This window comes from Ahaetulla prasina, chromosome 5 (assembly GCF_028640845.1).
Source record: "Ahaetulla prasina isolate Xishuangbanna chromosome 5, ASM2864084v1, whole genome shotgun sequence".
Classification (NCBI taxonomy): Eukaryota; Metazoa; Chordata; class Lepidosauria; order Squamata; family Colubridae; genus Ahaetulla; species Ahaetulla prasina.
The window spans coordinates 67,726,257-67,745,108 of record NC_080543.1 but is presented as its reverse complement, the minus strand read 5'-3'; the positions used below and the strand labels follow the sequence as shown (position 1 = coordinate 67,745,108).

The 18,852-nt window shown below is 44.0% G+C and overlaps 1 protein-coding gene across 1 annotated transcript in view; it reads right to left on the bottom strand.

Moving 5' to 3' along the window:
- The window catches only part of LOC131199940 (cilia- and flagella-associated protein 47-like), a 173,310-nt gene that overhangs the window by 115,865 nt on the left and 38,593 nt on the right, over positions 1-18,852 (bottom strand). Inside the window, exon 2 of the mRNA XM_058186233.1 lies at positions 14,560-14,652. The gene's annotated coding sequence lies outside the window, so the exon portion shown is untranslated. The remainder of the gene's footprint in view (positions 1-14,559; positions 14,653-18,852) is intronic.

The window sequence follows — 18,852 nt, the reverse complement described above, 5'->3', positions numbered from 1 at the left end:
ATTAACGCTGTCTGAGCGGCTCTACAGAATCACACAGAACTGGCGGTCTGAATAGACCGCCATTAACGAAGCGGAGCCACCGGAAGTCCACCTGGAACTCACATTTTGACAGCTTTGTGTAGGGCGAGTGGTTTTTTCAGCACTTGTCAGATGAGTTTTACGTGTTCCTCCAGCATTTTGCTGAATATAAAAATGTTGCCAAGTAGACCAGAACCCCCTTATACAAGTGATCATGCAGAATCTCATTAATGAACTGCATGAAGACAGTGGGGGGCCCTTGCAGTCCAAACGGCATCACCTTGAACTGGAAGGTGCCAACCAGGCAGTTGAATGCAGTATTCCACTTATCCCCCTCCCTAATCCTTATGTGGTAGTAGGCTTCCAGTAAGTCCAGCTTGGTGAACAAGTTGCCCTTCAACAGGTGGTTGAGGCATGTCCTTCTTAGGAGGAGGGAGTAGGTGTTCTCCATGCATACGGCATTAATTCCACAAAAATCCACGCAGTTTCATTCCACCGTCTTTTTTTTCTTTAAAAAGCACCGGGGCTGCCACTTTGGACTTGGTGGGCTCTATGAATCCCCGTGCCAGATTTGCACCTATGTACTTTCTCAATGCCCCCATTTTGGCTGGCGTCATTGAGTATATTTTCGACTTGAGTAGTTTTGCCTCTGGCTCCAATTCTATAGCGCAGTCAGTTGGGTGATGAGCGGGGAGGAAGTTGCAGTCCTCCTCACTGAACACCCATTCCCAAGTCCCGGTATTCCTTTGGCACCTGTTGGCTGCCCGGTGGGATGTCCCGGGCCGGGGAGGCTGGCTCTGGAGGGTTCTGTGATTTTTGGGGTCACGATTTCCAGGGTGGGGAATCCACACCTCACTGGTGGTAATGGGCCTAGTTTGATGACTATCTTTCTGTTGGTGCCATCCCAGGAAATTGTGGGTCTCCATTTATCGAGCCAGGAGAGGCCCAGGATTACTGGGTCTGTCATTTTGGGGGCGACTATGAACCAGAGGAGCTCTTTGTGGCACCCCATCTCTAATCTGATGAGCTCCATGAGTCGGGTGCCAAGCCCCCGCCAATTAGCGAACCATCCACTTGTTCTAAGCTGATAGGCTGGCATTGGGGGTGCATGCGTATGCCTAGTTGCTCAACTATTTGGGGGCTGATTAGGCATCGCGTGCAGCCTGTGTCTGTGATTGCCCCCCTTCCCTTCTGCGCATGCCCAAGATTGTGCAGCGATGAGGAAGCAGCGTCCAGCAATGGCCTTGGCCCAGCTGAACCCGGGCCGGAGGGCCCGTTTTTGATCCCTCTGACCCTTGGCCCAGCCGGAGGATCTCCCCACCGACTTGGTGTGGTAAGGCTGGGTCCGGGGGAGGCCTGTGGAGAGCGGTGCCCGCCATTTAAGGTCCAGCGGGAGATGGTAGCGGCGGTGGCGGCGGCAGTGTTCGTTGGCGGTGGCACTCTCTTGGCCGGCCCGGCCTGGAGGGCCTTTTCCGACCTTGTGGGGAGCTGTGGCCCCACGTAGGGTTGGATGGGAGATGGTGATGGTGACGGTGGCGGCGGTGGTGGTGGAATTCTGGCGGCGACGGCCCTTTCCAGGCCCTTTCCAAGCCGGTTCAATCTGGAGGACCCGCCCTTCGGCCTTTTCCAGCCCTGGCCTTCAGACGTTCCAGCTCGCCAGCCTGAGGAGAGGGGCTGGCCTTTTCACGAGGCCTGGGGTGAGTGGGGGCCCCCGACTGAAGTCCTGTGATGAGGGCAGCGGTGGCGGCGGAGGTGGTGGCGGTCGATAGCGGTGTGCCGGCGACAGCGGAGGCGGCAGCTGCAGCGGTGTCGCGCCGTAGGACCCAGGGGACCCCCACGGAGCCCCAGCAGGCCCATGAACCATCTGGCCAGCCTGAAAGGAAGACTGTGGCTGGTGGTGAAAGGAGGTCGGGATTGGTACAGTCCGTGTTTTTGGGTCAAAGGGGATGGCGACGTCGGTGGCAGCGGCGGCGCTGGCCTACCCCATAAACGACCTCACAGACCTCCCCATGGCACCCACCTGAGATGTGGGGCAGCCGAGGCCGAGTTCAACATCTTTTGGCGGCAGAAGCTTCTCCCTCTCTGGGGGCCTTTGGGAGACTGGGTGGCTGGATTGGATGGGAGCCGCAGAAATAGCGGCTACCCTGGACCTTTATTTCCATCTGGTCTTCAAATTTCAGCCATCTAAGTTCCAACTCCCAGAGAAACGGCTGTGATTTTAGCACCTGGACTGACCTTAAATAGGTCAGATGATCCGTTATATACTGGACATGCTGGATTACATGATCTACTCATCGGCGCAACTTCTTGGTCTATAAGATGCCCCCCTCCTGCAGATTTGGTCCTCCAATCTATCGAGGGCCTACCTCGATGATGGATTTTGGAATCCCGAGAGGTGGCATATAGCTAAGAAGGGGCTTAGAAATTTTATAATGTTAGGTTTTATTTTATTTTTTTTAATTTTTTATTGCTTTTTTCTAACAAACAAAAAAGAAAATACATTATTGCACCCTTGTGCTATACATAAAAAAGGAAGATTTGGGTCTTCGGATATATCCTCATGATTGCCAAAATCCACGTTCTCGAGGTACATTATTAAACCCCTGTAATGGTCAGATCATTCACTCCTTCAACTAGACTTTCGAACCGCTGCACCACACCGCAGGGAGACGGAGCCGATTCGTTGGTTCCGTCCCAGGCGCCTGATGGATCCGGAGAGATTTCTGTCAGAGCTTGGGCCGTTTCCTGGGGAGCTAGCCCACGGCTCGGCCGAAGAACTGGTCGCCGCCTGGGAAGGGGGGGTGGCGGGGGCTTTGGACCGCGTTGTGCCTTTGCGGCCTCTGACTCGGCGCTGAGCTCGACCAGCTCCACGGTATAACGAGGAGCTGAGAGAGATGAAGTGCCGGAAAAGATGCCTAGAGAGTGATTGGAGGTCCAGTCGCTCCGAATCTGACCGAACACTAGTAAGGTCTTATATTCAGACCTATCTAGTGGCGATAAGAATGGCAAAACATAATTATTTTTCTGCTCTTATTGCATCCGCAGATAATCGCCCAGCCACCCTGTTCAGGGTGACCCACTCCCTTCTTATGCAGGGGGCTCGGGAGGACCCCTTGCAGGGTCGTGCTGAGGATTTTGTACAGTATCTGTCCGATAAAATCGCTCAGATCCGGGACAGACTGGATGCTGATTGGGTAGATTCAGGCGGGATGACGGGGATGGGTCTTGTGAATACTACCTGGGTGGAGTTCGATCCTGTGACTCTCGAGGACATGGACAGGTTGTTGGGTAGGCTGAATCCCACCACATGTTTATTGGACCCGTGTCCCTCCTGGTTGGTATTGGCCACATGGGAGGTTATGCGAGGCTGGCTCCTGGGAGTTACCAACGCTTCTTTGTTGGGGGGCATCTTCCCCACCACCTTAAAAGAGGCGGTGGTGAGGCCCCTCCTCAAGAAGCCTCCCCTGGACCCAGCTGTATTGGCAAACTATCGTCCAGTCTCCAACCTTCGCTTTTTGGCGAAGGTTGTTGAGAGTGTGGTGGCATATCAGCTTCCCCAATACCTGGAGGAAACTGTCTATCTAGACCCATTCCAGTCCGGCTTCAGACCTGGATACAGCACCGAGATGAATTTGGTCGCGTTGGTGGATGATCTCTGGAGGTCTCGGGACAGGTGTTGTTCCTCTGTCCTGGTCCGAAGCCGTCGAGGTGATGTCCCGGTGTCTTGAAGCCATGCGGGTCTGGATGGGGAAGAACAGGCTCCAGCTCAACCCCTCCAAGATGGAGTGGCTATGGATGCCGGCGTCCCGGCACAGTCAGCTTACGCCATCGCTGACTGTTGGGGGTTAATTATTGGCCCCCAGGGGGAGGGTGTGCAACTTGGGCATTCTCCTGGATGACCGGCTGTCCTTAGAGGAACATCTGACGGCCGTCGCAAGGGGAGCATTTTATCAGGTTCGCCTGATTCGCCAGTTGCGTCCCTTTCTAGACCGGGACTCCCTATGCACGTCACTCACGCCCTCGTCACTTCCCGCCTGGACTATTGCAATGCTCTCTACATGAGGCTCCCCTTGAAGAGCACCAGGAGGCTCCAGCTAGTCCAGAATGCAACTGCGCGGGTGATAGAGAGAGCACCACGTTGCTCCCGTATAACACCTCTCCTGCGCGGCCTGCACTGGCTGCCGGTAGTCTTCCGGGTGCAATTTAAGGTGCTGGTTATCACCTTTAAAGCGCTCCATGGCTTAGGACCAGGCTATTTATGAGACCGCCTGCTTCCACCGATAGTGTTCTGTTTCCCTTCCCCCAATACTCCCAGCAAAGAGTCAGTCAGAGGCCTCCTTTTCTGATTTATTTACATATATATAAATGTCCTGGCCACGTCTACCCACGGGCCTGCCAAGTTTCTGGAGATAACAAGGAAATTACAGATAAGGCCAGAATTACTCACGAATATACTCTTCCCTCCATTGATACAGTTTGCCCGCGCAAATTCATTGCTTTGTCCAAGACAAAAAACCAGGAAGTCCCGCCTCCTATTTATAGTCTCTGCAGATGTCACTGCATGACAATTATGACTTGGCTTTGTCCCAACGCTTCCTCTGCTGCGCGCGCCGGTCACGCCTGCGCAGTCTTGCATCACTCCAAAACTATTCTTGGGGCGTTGCCAAATCAGAAGAAGGCTCCAGGGAATCAGGCTTTGCCGGCCCCTCCTCCTCCCTTTGAGTGGGTGCCAGGGAGGGAAAGGGCTCAAGAGAAGCAGGGCTTGCCAGGTCTTCTCCCTCACTTTCTGAATCATCCGAGTCCAGGAGTCCGGATCCAGGAACCTGGGTCACAACAGATAGCCTCCCATTGACCTGTGCGCTCCCACAGGGTGGGCCTTCTCAGGGTGCCGTCGACCAAACAATGCCGGTTGGCGGCCCCCAGGGGGAGAGCCTTCTCTGTGGCGGCACCTGCCCTTTGGAATGAGCTGCCTCCGGGGTTGCACCAACTCCCTGACCTCCGGACCTTCAAACGTGAACTTAAGACCTTATTATTTCAGCATGCGGGACTGGCCTAAGCGAAATTTTTTAAATGAAAATTTTAATGGGTTTTATGTCGGTCTATGACCATTTTAGTTTGAGTCGGCCTATTGTAATTTGGTTTTTAATTTTTCTTTTAAATTTGTGTTTGTATTTTGTGTCGGTTTTAATATGGCTGTAAACCGCCCTGAGTCCTCCGGGAGAAGGGCGGTATAAAAATTAAATTATAAATAAATAAATAAATAAATAAATAAATAAATAAATAAATAAATAAATAAATAAATAAATAAATAAATAAGTAAGTAAGTAAGTAAGTAAGTAAGTAAGTAAGTAAGTAAGTAAGTCCCTGTCTCAGGGTTCATTAGGGCGATCTCAAGGGCAAAAGGATGGACTGCTCCACTCACCATTGGGTCGTTTTCACCACTGCTTTCCCCCAGAGATTGGGGAGAGGATTTCTTGGCTGGGCTTTTTTCCAATTCCGTGGGCTGGATGTGGCTCTCCATTGTTGGCTTAGTGCTCCGTCCCATGTCTGGCAGTTTCTGCGGGGTCCTCTTCAGCCCAGCCCATCAGGGGGTCTTCGCTTGGGGTACGGGCACTGGTGCCAAGCACTCGGATGCCCAGTGGCCTTGTTGGCCACACCAATAGCACTTGATAGTCCTGGGTTTTGTAGGTGGCGGCTCCTCAGGCTTTTTTGGCAGTATGAGTTGGCAGAGGGGCCGTTTGGCCAGTTTCTCTTCAATCGTTTTTTTGGGGGGATGGAGTTCCAGATCCAGCGCTACCGCATTCTTGTACCATGCCTGTATTTGGTTCGGAGTCCCTCTTATGCTGCAGGCCCATATCCAATGAGTTTTTGAAAGTGTTGACCACCAGTCTCTCTGACCAGTCTCTTAGCTTCCCAGTGAGTCTTTGAAATTCCCACACTAGCTCCTTGGCTCCTATCCTGCCTTAGCGTGGTGATTTGGGACTCTGCTTCCTCTTGCTGGGTGACATTGCTGAACCTCACTCTCATCAGCTGGATGAACTCATCTGTATCATCTAGCTCTGGTGTCCCCTCATCGTGGAGTTCAGCTATCCACTCTTGATGCCTCCCTCTTGTTCATGCCCTCTGCGATGACTGAGATCAACTCCCGGTCAGAGGGGTACTGGTTCCCATATTGGTTGATGTGGACCCAAACACGGTTCAGAAAATATGCCAGCTTCCCCGGGGTCCCATCAAAACTCACTCAGAAGGGATGCCAATGGCGAGCGCTGGTGGTTGGCCAGGCCCTTGCTGTGGGAATTGCATCTGCAGCAGCATCCACTGGCACTGCACCCACCCCTGGCCTGGGTAGTAAGCCCACCCAGGAGGGATCTGGTTCACCAGTGGGAATCTCATCCCAGGCAGTGGCTGCGGGCCTGGCAGGGTCCCATTCCCAGGCAGCTGGATGGGGACTCCATGGCCTGTTTGGCTTGCCAGGAGGGCGGTCGTCCCGGAATGGCGAGGATCCATGTTTGGGCTGGCACGCCGCATCAGGCTGGGCATCGAGCAACTTGGGATTGAGTGGTAAAGGGTGGCCATTCCAGTCTCTTGAAATGCAGGCCCTTGGCTTGGGAAAGTGAACATTGGCTGTGCCAGAGTCCACCCCATTGGTCCCGGGCCAAAATGCTGGGGTGTCCCACTTACTCTGAGGTAGCTCAACTGCTCTGGAAGGCCAACCAGGGATTGGCTGCGTGATGGCAGCAGAAGTCCCCATTCTTCGGAACGCCAGTGGCATGGTGGTTGTGGCAATTCCTATCACGGTTACCACATTGCTCCTTGAACTGGGGTGCCCCCACTGGCCTCAAACAGCATGGCCAAATCCTGCCCAAGTTCCACTTTGGCAGCTGCTCCTTAGGTCAGGCACCCATTTGGCAGGCAGCTTCCGCGGCCTTGATCGCTTCTTCCATCTCATGGGAGGGGGAGAAGAGGGTCCCAGTAACAGCTGCTGAGCCCGTGCCTGTTGCTCCCTCCACAGGTTTCTTCTTTTCCTCCATCTTCCCTGAGTCTTCACATTGCCCAGGATTGGATCAGTGCTTGGGGCTCAGGACCCCAAACAGCTCCTCAAGGTTCGATGAAGCAGTTTTAGATTGAAGGGAGATTCGGGTTAATATCAGGGTTCGAAGTAACACCCCCAATGAAATCAAATTGCAATTCCTCAAAGCTAACTTTTATTAGAGATGTCATATTGGCACATCTAGGAAAACCCAAATCTGAGAGCTTCCGGGTTTTTTTCACCCAAAAGAAAGTTCAATACCTTGCCCACTTCTCACACATGTCCACCACTGCTCCAATCAGTTCCTTCACGTACAGAAGACAACTTCCACTTTCTTCTCAGCACAGCTTTCGGACACCATGGCCTTGAACTTCTCTGCAAAATTTTATTTTGGCTAATTCTGCTTCACTCATGCAATCCCCCCTCCCAACTTCCCATGGTAGGATTGTGGCAGGCCTGGATCCTGAAGGCACCAAGGTAATATGGCTTACAGGCCTGATAATTATCAGGCGGCAGCTTTGACATGGCTCAAAGATTGGATTCAATTAAAAAACAAATATTAACGATAAAAGGCCATGATCTTCTACTTGGCTGGCATGGCTTCCTCTGGAAGGGAAAGAACAAACACCACACATATATTAAGAGATGCTCTGCTAAAAGTCTGGGGAAAAATAAAAAAAAAATAGGAAATTGCCAATTTGGTTATCAATGAAGGAAGCAATGATATACCCAACACAACAGATTTGAGCAAAATGGTGAGCTATGCAGAATTACTTGATGAAAAAGGAGAATTAAAATCAGTTCAAGATTTGAAAATGCAAGGACTAAATGCAAGGACTAAATTTGGAATGGTGGCCTTATCTACAAATTAAAACTAGACCAGGAACAATATGATATATATGGGGAACAATTAGAAATGAACAAATTACTATTTGGATCGGTGGTGAGGGAATTACAATTTTCTTTTAAGATATAGAATGGAAGAGTAAACAGTAAAAGAAACAATGATTATTTGGGCTAGAAATTTTGGACACTATATAGAATTAGAAAAATGGGATAAATTATGGGAAAGAAATTACAAATTTACAATGGCGGTAGCATATAAAGAAAATCTTTACAAAATGTTTTATAGATGGCATTTGGCTCCAGCGAGATTGGACAAAATGTTTCCAAATTTATCACCCAAATGTTGGAGATGTAGCCATAAATTAGGAACATACTACCACATGTGATGGATGTGTCCCAATGTAAAAAAATTCTAGTGTAAAATTAAGAGATGGTTGGAAGAAATTACACTACAAAAGATAGAATTTAAACTGGAGCTGTTCTTATTAGGAATAATAGATCCAAAAATAGAGAAAGATTTGCAATATATAATACTGTACATATTAACGGCGGCTAGGATTACCCTTGCACAATGGTGGAAACAAATTAAGATACCATCAGAGGAAATAGTGATTAGGAAAATTCTTGAATAAACAGAAATGGATAAAATGACTATGGAAATAAAAGAAAGAGAAGATTCGGATTACTATAAAGTGTGGAATAAAATGTACAAGTGGCTAGAAAACATAAACCAAAATAAGAAATAGGAAATTAAATTTAGTATCAATTAAATAAAAACTAATAACTATTGTTAATGTTAAATTACTGACTATGTAAATAAGTATAATGTAAATATATGTATCTAGTATGGTGATAAGAGGTCTCAAAGTTGTTATAAAAGATAGAAAGATAAAGTAGAAAAGTTGAATACAAAAGCAGAATATACATGCCGGTGGAGAAGGCTGTAAAAATAGCATATATTGTTATGTTTGTCTTGTTTTTTATTGTACTTTTGTCCTTTTTTCTGTTTTTAAAGGTAAAAATGCTTAATAAAAACTATTTCTTTTTTTAAAAAAGGAAAGGGTACCCTTTGTCTGAAGCTACTTGGGTTAAAAGCTGGAATGTCAAAGCAGATCCACTTAGTGATGGTAACTCACTTAGTAATGGTAACTCAGTGACAGTAACTCATTTAATGACTGTCAGCATTCAGGAAGGAGAAGCTGAAAAAGATATGAAGCAAGAGAGGGTTGAAACACAGCAGCAGCCAATACTATGTAGGTCAGAGTGAAGGAACAAAGGAATCCACCTGACAGATATTCTGCTAGTAAAGTTAAAGTGTGTAATGTATGATATGAGCCAAGGAACTATAAGGAAGCATTGGCATTACCTAAAATTGAACAAGTAAAGTGGAAAGAAGCCATGGACAAGGAAATGAAATCCATGGGTGAACTTAACGAGTTTACTTCTATGACTTTGCCAGAGGTTGCAAAGCTGTAGGATAAGGTACAATATAAAGCAAGATTAGTGACACAAGTTTTTCACAGATGAAAAATGTGCACTATGATGAGGAATCTGTGCCAACTGTAAAGAGTGAGTGCATAAGGCTGGCACTAGCATTGGCAGCAGCACATAGCCATAAAATTTGGCATTTTGATATAACCACTGCATTTCTCAATGCAGAATTAGAGGAAGAAATGTACATGGTTCAAGAACCAGGGTATGAAAGTAAAAAGCCTAACATGGTATATAAATTGAACAAGGCCATTTATGGGCTGAAGAAGTCAGCCAGGAATTGGAATATCTGTCTAGATACTGCATTTAAGAGTCTTGGGTTCAAAAGTTACAAGGCTGACGGTTGTATATACACTGGAAAGTTAAAAGGTGGAGATTGTCAACTATTAGCATTTGTGGATGATCTTTGTTTCATTACAAAGGATGTGCTACAGTAAAAAGGATTCTCAGGTAATTGAAGGGAACTGAATTTGGGTCTTCAAATACAGGTACTGTATCTGAAGAATATTAAGGTAATTGAATTTATGTCTATTCCAGTTATGAAGGGAGGAGTGTCAGAATATTCATGAACTGGAATAGGGCATGGCAACAAGGTCAGCCAATGAATAGGCATAGCAACTACATCAGCCAATGAGGACTGTTTGGAAACTGGAAGGAGCCTGGGCATGGCTCTATATTAAGCTCTGAGCTCTGAAGCTGCAAACTAGTCTGTCTGCTGAATTGAAACTGAAACTCATCTCTGCTGTTCTCTCCTCTGCCTGTGTTTTTTGCCTGTAACTCTCTACCATGTTGGAAGAATCTGCTGTTGGTATTGTATGTGTTATTATGTATATAAAGAGAAGTTAATGAATCCTGCTGAATCAGTTATCTGTGTGTGCTTTCTGGATGTGATTTCTGCAACAAACTCTGACAAATCAGCCTTAGTAATTTTTGGGACATTGGTCAGCAAGGAAAAACTCACATATTTTTGGTATATGATCAGAGTGGAAATGGGCTAAAAAAATGCTTGGCAAAGGTGAAGAAAGTAGAAGAGGGAAAAGAAATACTATATGAGGTAGATGGATGAGATCAAAATTATTAGTGGAATGTACTTGGAAGAATTACAGAATCAATCGAGATAAGAGTATTAGCTCAAGTAGTAACCAGGGAAAAAAAACTTACCATAAAACCCATACCATTGATTATGGTTCATCATGATGCTTTAGATACCAAAGCTGACATTAGGGACATCAATAAGCACTAACAGCAATAATGTGTTGAAATGTTGGAGATTCAGTCCATTTGATTTTAATAGCATTAAAATAAATACATATAAAAATACATAACTTTTTTTGCATTGCCTGACTTTAAATAATTTTGGGTTGTTTCAGGGGGGAAACCCAGAACTATACAACTCTCAAAAATGTGGCAGTAAAATAAAGTAACCCAGAAAGAAAACAGAGTAAAATTGGGCAGCAAAAAAATATGCAACCACTTCTCAGAAGAACTAAACCCATATTAGAAAAAGCATTGGTAAAAAGCCACGTTTTAAGGCCCTCAAAACTCCACCAAGTAAAGGCAACTTAGATCTCTTGTTGTATCTCTGACTATAATTGTTGCAGATGGTGGCCACTGCAGTGAGATTCCCCCAAAATTATGAACTGATGCCAGAATTGCAGTAAAATAGAAAGTTTTTATAATCAGAGTAGCATTGTTAATAAACGGGGTGAGCTCCCGTTACTTGTCCCAGCTTCTGCCAACCTAGCAGTTTCGAAAGCATGTAAAAATGCAAGTAGAAAAAATAGGGACCACCTTTGGTGGGAAGGTAACAGCGTTCTGTGCGCCTTTGGCGATGGGTCATGACCACGGAGACGTCTTTGGACAGCGCTGGCTCTTTGGCTTTGAAACGGAGATGCGAACTGCCCCCTAGAGTCAGGAACGACTAGCACGTATGTGTGAGGGGAACCTTTACCTTTACCTTTTACTTAGGAGAGCTCTCCTTCCATTCAGTCATGACTGATAGTGGGGAGCATGATTGTATCTGTCCTTACAGGTCTTTTGGTACACACTTTTATAACCACAGGCTGTATAAATCTAATATATATATCTAATATGCAAAATAAACAATGAATATTAAACACATATCATATTTTAATATCTTTCGAGCACTGAATCCTATGCTCCATTTATCACAGTCATGAGAAATAGAAATAATACTTTAAAATGAATTAATAATTAAATATAAACTGAAGTAATGGAAGAATATTCCCTCTAAATTAACTCAGACAAATTTAACAGCATGAATTTTATCTAATCCAAATACTGCTGTTCAGAATAAAAAACGGGGAAATCCAAATGGCAATGGATGGGGTTATATAAGTGAAATGAATGATTTATCATCTCTCTCTTAATAAGATTTAGAACATTCTAAAAAATATTTGACTATCAAAAAGAACAATATTACAGTGGTGAAGCAGGGCAGATATATTCATTTTAATTGAATTAATCTTTTGCTACAGTGAACAATTTAAATAACTGAATTTGTCTCAAACAAGAGTTCTGATATTGTAGTTTTGGAAAAGATAAACAATATAATTAAAGTAATAAGACTTCCAAACATTATTATAACACATCTGATTTTCTCTGCCCTATTTGCCCGGCTCAGAACTGTCCTGACCAGGTTCAGGGAGGTGGGCCTTAAAGTAAAGCGTGAAAAATGCCAAATCGCAGTGCCCTGGGTAGAGTTCCTTGGGTACATGATCAACGGCTCAGGGATCCAACCAATGAAATCGAAAATTGCAGCCATTCAAAATGCTCTCACCCCTAAGAATAAACAGGAGCTTCAAGCCTTCCTCTGCTTACTAATTTTTTATAGCATTTTCTTGAGGCAAAAGGCCGAACCCTTACATAGGCTGCTTGGAAAGAAGGCTTTCTGGATTTGGGGCCCGGCCAAAGTGACTGTTTTTGCTGCCGTAAAGAATTTGCTGACATCTGACAGCATGTTGATCCATTACAGTGACTCCCTGCCTCTAGTCTTGACTTGTGACGCCTCGCCATTCGGGGTGGGGGCTGTTCTCAGCCATTAGCTTCCTAATGGCCAGGAGGCTCCTCTCGCTTTCTATTCCCGCACTTTGTCTGCTGCTGAGAGCAATCACAGCCAATTGGACAGAGAGGTGCTGGCTGCTGTCGCTGGGGTCTGGCGGTTCCATCCATGACTGTATGGCAGACATGTCTGTATGGCAGAAATTTCAACCTGGTTACAGACCACAGGCCCTTGCTGGGATTGTTAGCAGGCGACCGTTTGACTCCGGCTGTCATGTCACCCCAAATGGTGTGCTGGTCGCTATTCCTGGCTGCCTACAGCTACCGGCTAATTCACTGGCCCAGAAAGTCCTTGGGCCATGCTGACGTGCTGAGCCATTGCCCCCTGCCTGCCCTGGTGGAAGACCCTGCGCCTGTCTGCCAAGTCCTCCTGCTTGAGGACATAGCTTTGGGGCCTATCACTGCTGCTGAGATTGCTCAGCATACCGCTAAAGACTCTGAACTCATGCAAATCTTGAACTATGTGTGGTGGAGTTGGCCCCATGCCCCTGTTTCAGACTCTGCTCGTCTATATTTTTTGCGCCGACATGAATTATCTGTTTTGAAGGGTTGTCTCTTATGGGGGGAAAGGGTGGTCATTCCCTCTAAGTTATGGAGGGAAGTGTTGGAAGTTTTGCACGAGGAGCAACTTGGCATTGTCAGGTTGAAAGGGCTGGCCAGGAGCTACGTCTGGTGGCCCAAGATGGACCAGAACATTGTGGAATGGGTCGCCACCTGCTCTCCATGCTAGGAATCCCGATCAATTCCACCCTTTGCCCCAGCCAAAACATGGGAAATGCCCCAGGCTTCTTGGGCCACAGTGCATATAGATTTTGCGGGGCCAGTAAAGGGGCAAACTTGCCTAATTGTGGTCAACACTTACTCTAAGTGGTTAGAGATAGTCCTAATGACTTCAACCATTGCTGAAGCAGTCATTAAGGCACTTAGGAAACACACGGCCTCTCCGACGTGCTAGTTTCTGACAATGGTCCACAATTGATGGCCGTGCCCTTCGAGGCCTTTTTGGCAGAATTGGGCATCAGACACGCATTGGTGGCACCATTTCATCCGGCCAGTAATAAGCAGGCTGAAAGATTAGTGCAATTTACTAAGGAGGCTTTGGGCAGAATGGGCCCGGGGGACTGGCAAGCCCGAATAGATAAATTCTTGCTAATTCAGCATATCATCTCTTGTGCAGCCACCAATAGAAATCCCTCGGAACTCCTTATGGGTAGGAGGCTCCGATCTCAATTAGACCGATTGCATCCAAATTATGTTGCTGACACTCCACCCGATTCAATGGGAAAAATTTGACAATTTAATGTGTCCACAATTATGCCAGTGGCGCCCTCTCAATTCCTGGCATGGTTGTGGAAAAATCTGATCCTCGCTCCCACAAAGTTGAGCTGGAGGACGGGAGACTGTGGCGTCGGCACTTGGACCAACTCCGGGGCGAATTGCAAACTCTCCACTTCACACACCAGACCAAGCTCAATCCGACAAGCAGCCAGACCCTGACTATCCAAAATTGTCACAGCAAATGTCTAATATTAAAACCCGATTGTGCAGCTTGATTACCCACCTGTGGAACCAAGACTCCAGCTCAGACTTCCAGAAGGGTTGGGCCTTCAACCCCCTACCGCGCCCAGTGACGTGTTCCAGGAGGTTGCACTGGCGGGTTCAGAGACTGCAACTAATCCACCTGCTCAAGTCAACACCCAGGAGCAAACTGAACTGCGCAGGTCAACTAGAGCTCGCACCAGCCCCACCTACCTGCGTGATTACATCTGTAAATATGTACATAATTATTCAAAGTAATTTTATTCTAGGAGGGGAGGGCTGTTATATACCATATAAGGAGTGTGCTATAGTTTTCACTCAGATCCTCCAAAAAGGCAGGAAAATACTTGAATCTCATTGTCTAAGCTGTCTGGCAGCCTTCTATATAAAGAGGACACTGCCAGACTAGCACTCTGTTGGGTTGTACTGGTCTACTAATAAAGAGCTGTTGTTACTGAAAGAGCTGTGTCCGTCTCTTCCATCATCTGATCTAACATATAGTTTCACAGTTACATGAAAGTGTCCCTTAGAAATTTAAACCATAAAAGTGCTACCTTGTTTTTCCTTGAGTGGAAGCCAGAAAATACTGTCTTTATGGGAATGGTGGCATGGAGCTGCATGATGATAATCTGTGATGTGATCTCGATCTAATGAAAAAGGAAAAAAAATCTCTTACATTTCAATGTCACATTCAAGGAGAAGAATTTGCTAAAGATTGAACTGATCAAAGGCTATTTTAATGTTCTTCAAAGTATTTCTTGGAATAGAAACTGACAGTTAAAAGGTCTTTTTGCATTTTAATTTATACATTACATGCCCAAAAACTATGAATATTCATAGAGACAATCATTCTTTGAAATAATATATAAATAATTTCTGCTGTTTCCTACCCGCCCCAAAAATATCTATTTAGGAAAAGGATTGATTAGAGGTTTGCTATTTAAAACAATGCTTACATAGTTTAAAAGAAATTATCTGCATAGAAAACAAAATAAATTTTATGAAGATTTGTAATGTTCTCCTGATTCAACAAGTCTCTAAATAGAGTTTGATGATAAAATGACTTTTAAATATAATATAATAGAAAAATACAATAATAGGAAGGAATAAATACTACTGTTACAATAGTAGAAAGCAATAAGTGCTGCTGCTTAGAGAGAAAAATAAGACTGGTTAAAAATAAAAAGGGAAATAATGGATAATCTGATTATGTATTGCTATATATGTCTACATATTTGAATATCTATCTATCTATCTATCTATCTATCTATCTATCTATCTATCTATCTATCTATCTATCTGATGTACAAGGTATTTCAACTGACTTGCTCAATCCAATACAATAAATAGATTTAAGGATTAAACAAAACATAATGACAACTCAGGGTGATAATCAGAAGAGTCGTATTTCATATTGGAAAGAGCAGGTTCTGATCAAACAGGAGCTGGCCACTTAGAATATGGCTATTAAATCAAACCAGTGGCAGCTATGTGGAACCCTAGGCACACATGTAACCTAGAATCATATTGTCTAGGAAATAACTTCGTAATGAATTCAAAATTCTGGAAGTACTATATCTACCGACTCCCCAGTGGTTTCTTGAGTATGAGTTGTAACAAAGCCAGAAAGACAGACTGTCAGGAGGAAAAAGAAATGGAAAAGAATGTAGAACAAAGAAAGAGATAGAGGCAGAGATAGAGATAGAGAAAAAAAATGGCTCTATCTATAACTGGTATGCAGAAATATGCATAACTATCAAAAGAGTCATTAGATGATTAGAGTCATGGTATTGCATATATTAAGAAGTCTTATGTTAGACATCTAACGTAAGAATTCTTAATATATGCAATACTATGACTCTAAAGAGTGAAATAAATCAAATGATTTAATGATTTCACTGGGGTAAATGTTGGGTAAAAATCACATCACTTTTGATAGTTATTTTTGTCTAGTTAACAAGTAAACACAATGATAACTTCTACATTTTATTAAATAAAACCTCCTTTTAAAAATAGAATCATTTTTTAAGTAGAAAAGATAAAGTTGTTCTCCACTGCATAATTCCTGAAATCTAGGATTAATTTTGAATACAGTCCATTGTGTTCACTAAAGTTAAGAAGAGAAAACAGAATTTCCTAGCTTTAAACTAGCTTCTGCTCTTGAAATGTTGCAGCTTGCAAAACAGTGACAGGGTGTAAGTTGCTTTTGGCACTCTCTCTCCAAGTGCAGTTGCACTGAAATAAAATCACATCCCTCCAAAAAAAAACCCAGAAAGGGAGATGTTAAAAACTCAAGCTGGTTTTAAAAAAGGCTGAGGAAGAATAGACTTTACTGCTGATGCATGCTGAATCATTAGAAAAACAAAGAAACTGAAAAGAAATGTATGTGTGAATTATTTTATATTCAAAGACCTTTGATTATTTTCTCCATGTCAAATTGTAGAATTCATTTCAGAAAATGGTAATTCCAGAATAGTCAGTGGTGGGATTCAAATAATTTAACAATCAGTTCTCTGACCTAATGATCTGCTTGATAGGTGTGGCTGGGTGGTCATGTGACTGAGTGGGAGTGGCCAACTCAATGTCACTTACATCAAGGGGTTCTTCACCTCACCTGCCCTCTCATGACCGTGGGGATGCTGCAATGGTTGTAAGTGTGAAAAATAGTCATAAGTCACCTTTTTCAGTGCCATTATAACTTTAGTCACTAAATGAACTGTTGTAAGTCAAGGATTACCTCTACAAAAATACAAAAAGCTTCTTTGCTTGCAAAAATCTGCCCTAAATACCAGTCATTAGATTAAAAATGGGGGAGATATACACTGAAGATCAATGAGTCTGGAAACCTAAACCATTCTGCCAGAATACCTTCCTTTTCCTCAGCAATACCTGCACCCTGGAGTTACAAATCAGGCAGGTTGCCAGAGCACATTAAGGAATTAAAATAGTTAAAATACAAGGATAACTATCAGCAGCCACGTTACTCTTGCTCATAAAGTGAAACCCTTTAGCAGAAAAATCATTTAAGCTCTCCAGAAAGTGGGGGGGGCATATTTGGGCTACAAAATGCCAAGCTAAAGAGACAAATTAAGGACTTCCAGTGGCAACGCGGGCTTTGTGGACGTTCCTTTTGGATCGTCAGCCCTGAGGTTTCGTCAAACTGTTCCTGACAGCGCAAATCGGCTGTCACACAGTTTGAAAATCTTTTCCCCGGGAGAAGGGGGAGAGAAGAGTGGCCAGGTCTGGGTAGAGCTCCCCAGGAATCCCTGGAATTAAACCAGGGATCCAAAGGGTGAGAGCCCCCCTCTAACCTGACAAAGCTCCGAATCCAGGGTGCTTCTGCTCATGCAGAACAAGAAGCCATGACCATCTCCACGCCGAGGATTATTTTTAAGCTGATTTCAACGCAGACGGAATGAAGCAGGAGGACTAGTAGTTGGGATCGCAAGTAATGAAATTTAACTTTTGTTTCAAAATAACATTCCTTTGAATCAACGTTTAACCTGAGAGGATTTAAAATGGCGCCTGCAATACACAAAGGAAAGTTAAAGTTAAAGAGCTGCTTGTTAAAGCCATTAGCACTTTTAGCACTGTCTAAAGCTGGAGTTTCTATGCTGAATTGGATATTTTGAATTTGAAATTGAAAGAATTAAATATTTAATACTGCTGCCAGAGACTGTTGGAGCTTTTAAATATAGTGAGAAAAGCATGAAGGAAGAGAGTTTAAGACTGTGGTTGTAGAAAATTTTAAAAAGACTTTTTATTAATTTTAATGTTAAGAAATAACATATAAAAAGAAGATGGCAGCTAAACAACTAAAGACAACTGCTACTAAGAGTGCTGGAGTATCCCCAGCTGGAGCATCCCCAGCCCATACAGCAGATACGAAAGCATTAAACTTTGAAGTATTACAGGAAAATCTGAAAAATTTTCTGAAAGGATCCTTGAATGATGCTATAAACTTGCAAACTTCTTTAATAGAAGAAAAATTTAAACAAGTGGCAGATGAGATTTTAGAGATGAAAAATCAGATGTCAGAAGGAAATAAAGAGATTAAGGAAGGATTTGTGCTAGCAGTGCAAAGTTTGGCAACAAATGTGATTTTACTGGAGGGAGAAGTAGAGGAAATCAAGTAATGTGATTTAAAGTTGGAAAATAAAATGGAGGAAGTTCAGGTTAAAGTGGAGAAAGCAGATGATGAAATTGTTTTGGTACAATATTGGGCAATGGAATTTGCTTTAAGAATTAGGGGAAATTCTAAATTCTAAAGGAAAATAAACAAGAGTATTTCAGAGAAATATTTTCTGAAGCTTTTGTGGAGATACCAGCAGTTCGACCAGTAGACGTGGCTTTTCAAATTGATAAAATTTATCATGTGAACTCTTAGATTGTTAGGCAAAGACAGCTGCCGAGAAATGTGGTTATTTACTTTACAACTAGAAGAGTGAGAAATGAAATTCTACAAGCTTCTTACAAGGGGGAAAAATATAAGTAGCTGGTCAAGAAATTTCAATACTGAAAGAAATCCCTCCTAAAATGTTGAGAAGCAGAAAAGAATATGCATTTCTGGTAAATGAACTAAAAAAGCGACAGACAGAGTATAGATGGGACATTCCAGCTGGGATAATAGTGTATCAAGCAGGCAAAGCACATCAACTCAATACTATTTTGAAAGCAAGAGATTATTATCTTAATGTACATAAAGCTGGAAGCCCATCATCACCAGAAGTAAGGAGAAGAGAGGGGGAAGTAAAGAAGGATAAAGAGCTAAAACAAATAAAAGATCAAGCTGAAGTTATAGTTATGGAGGAAGATTTGTTGTAAGTGGTGGATATATCTAAAGTGGG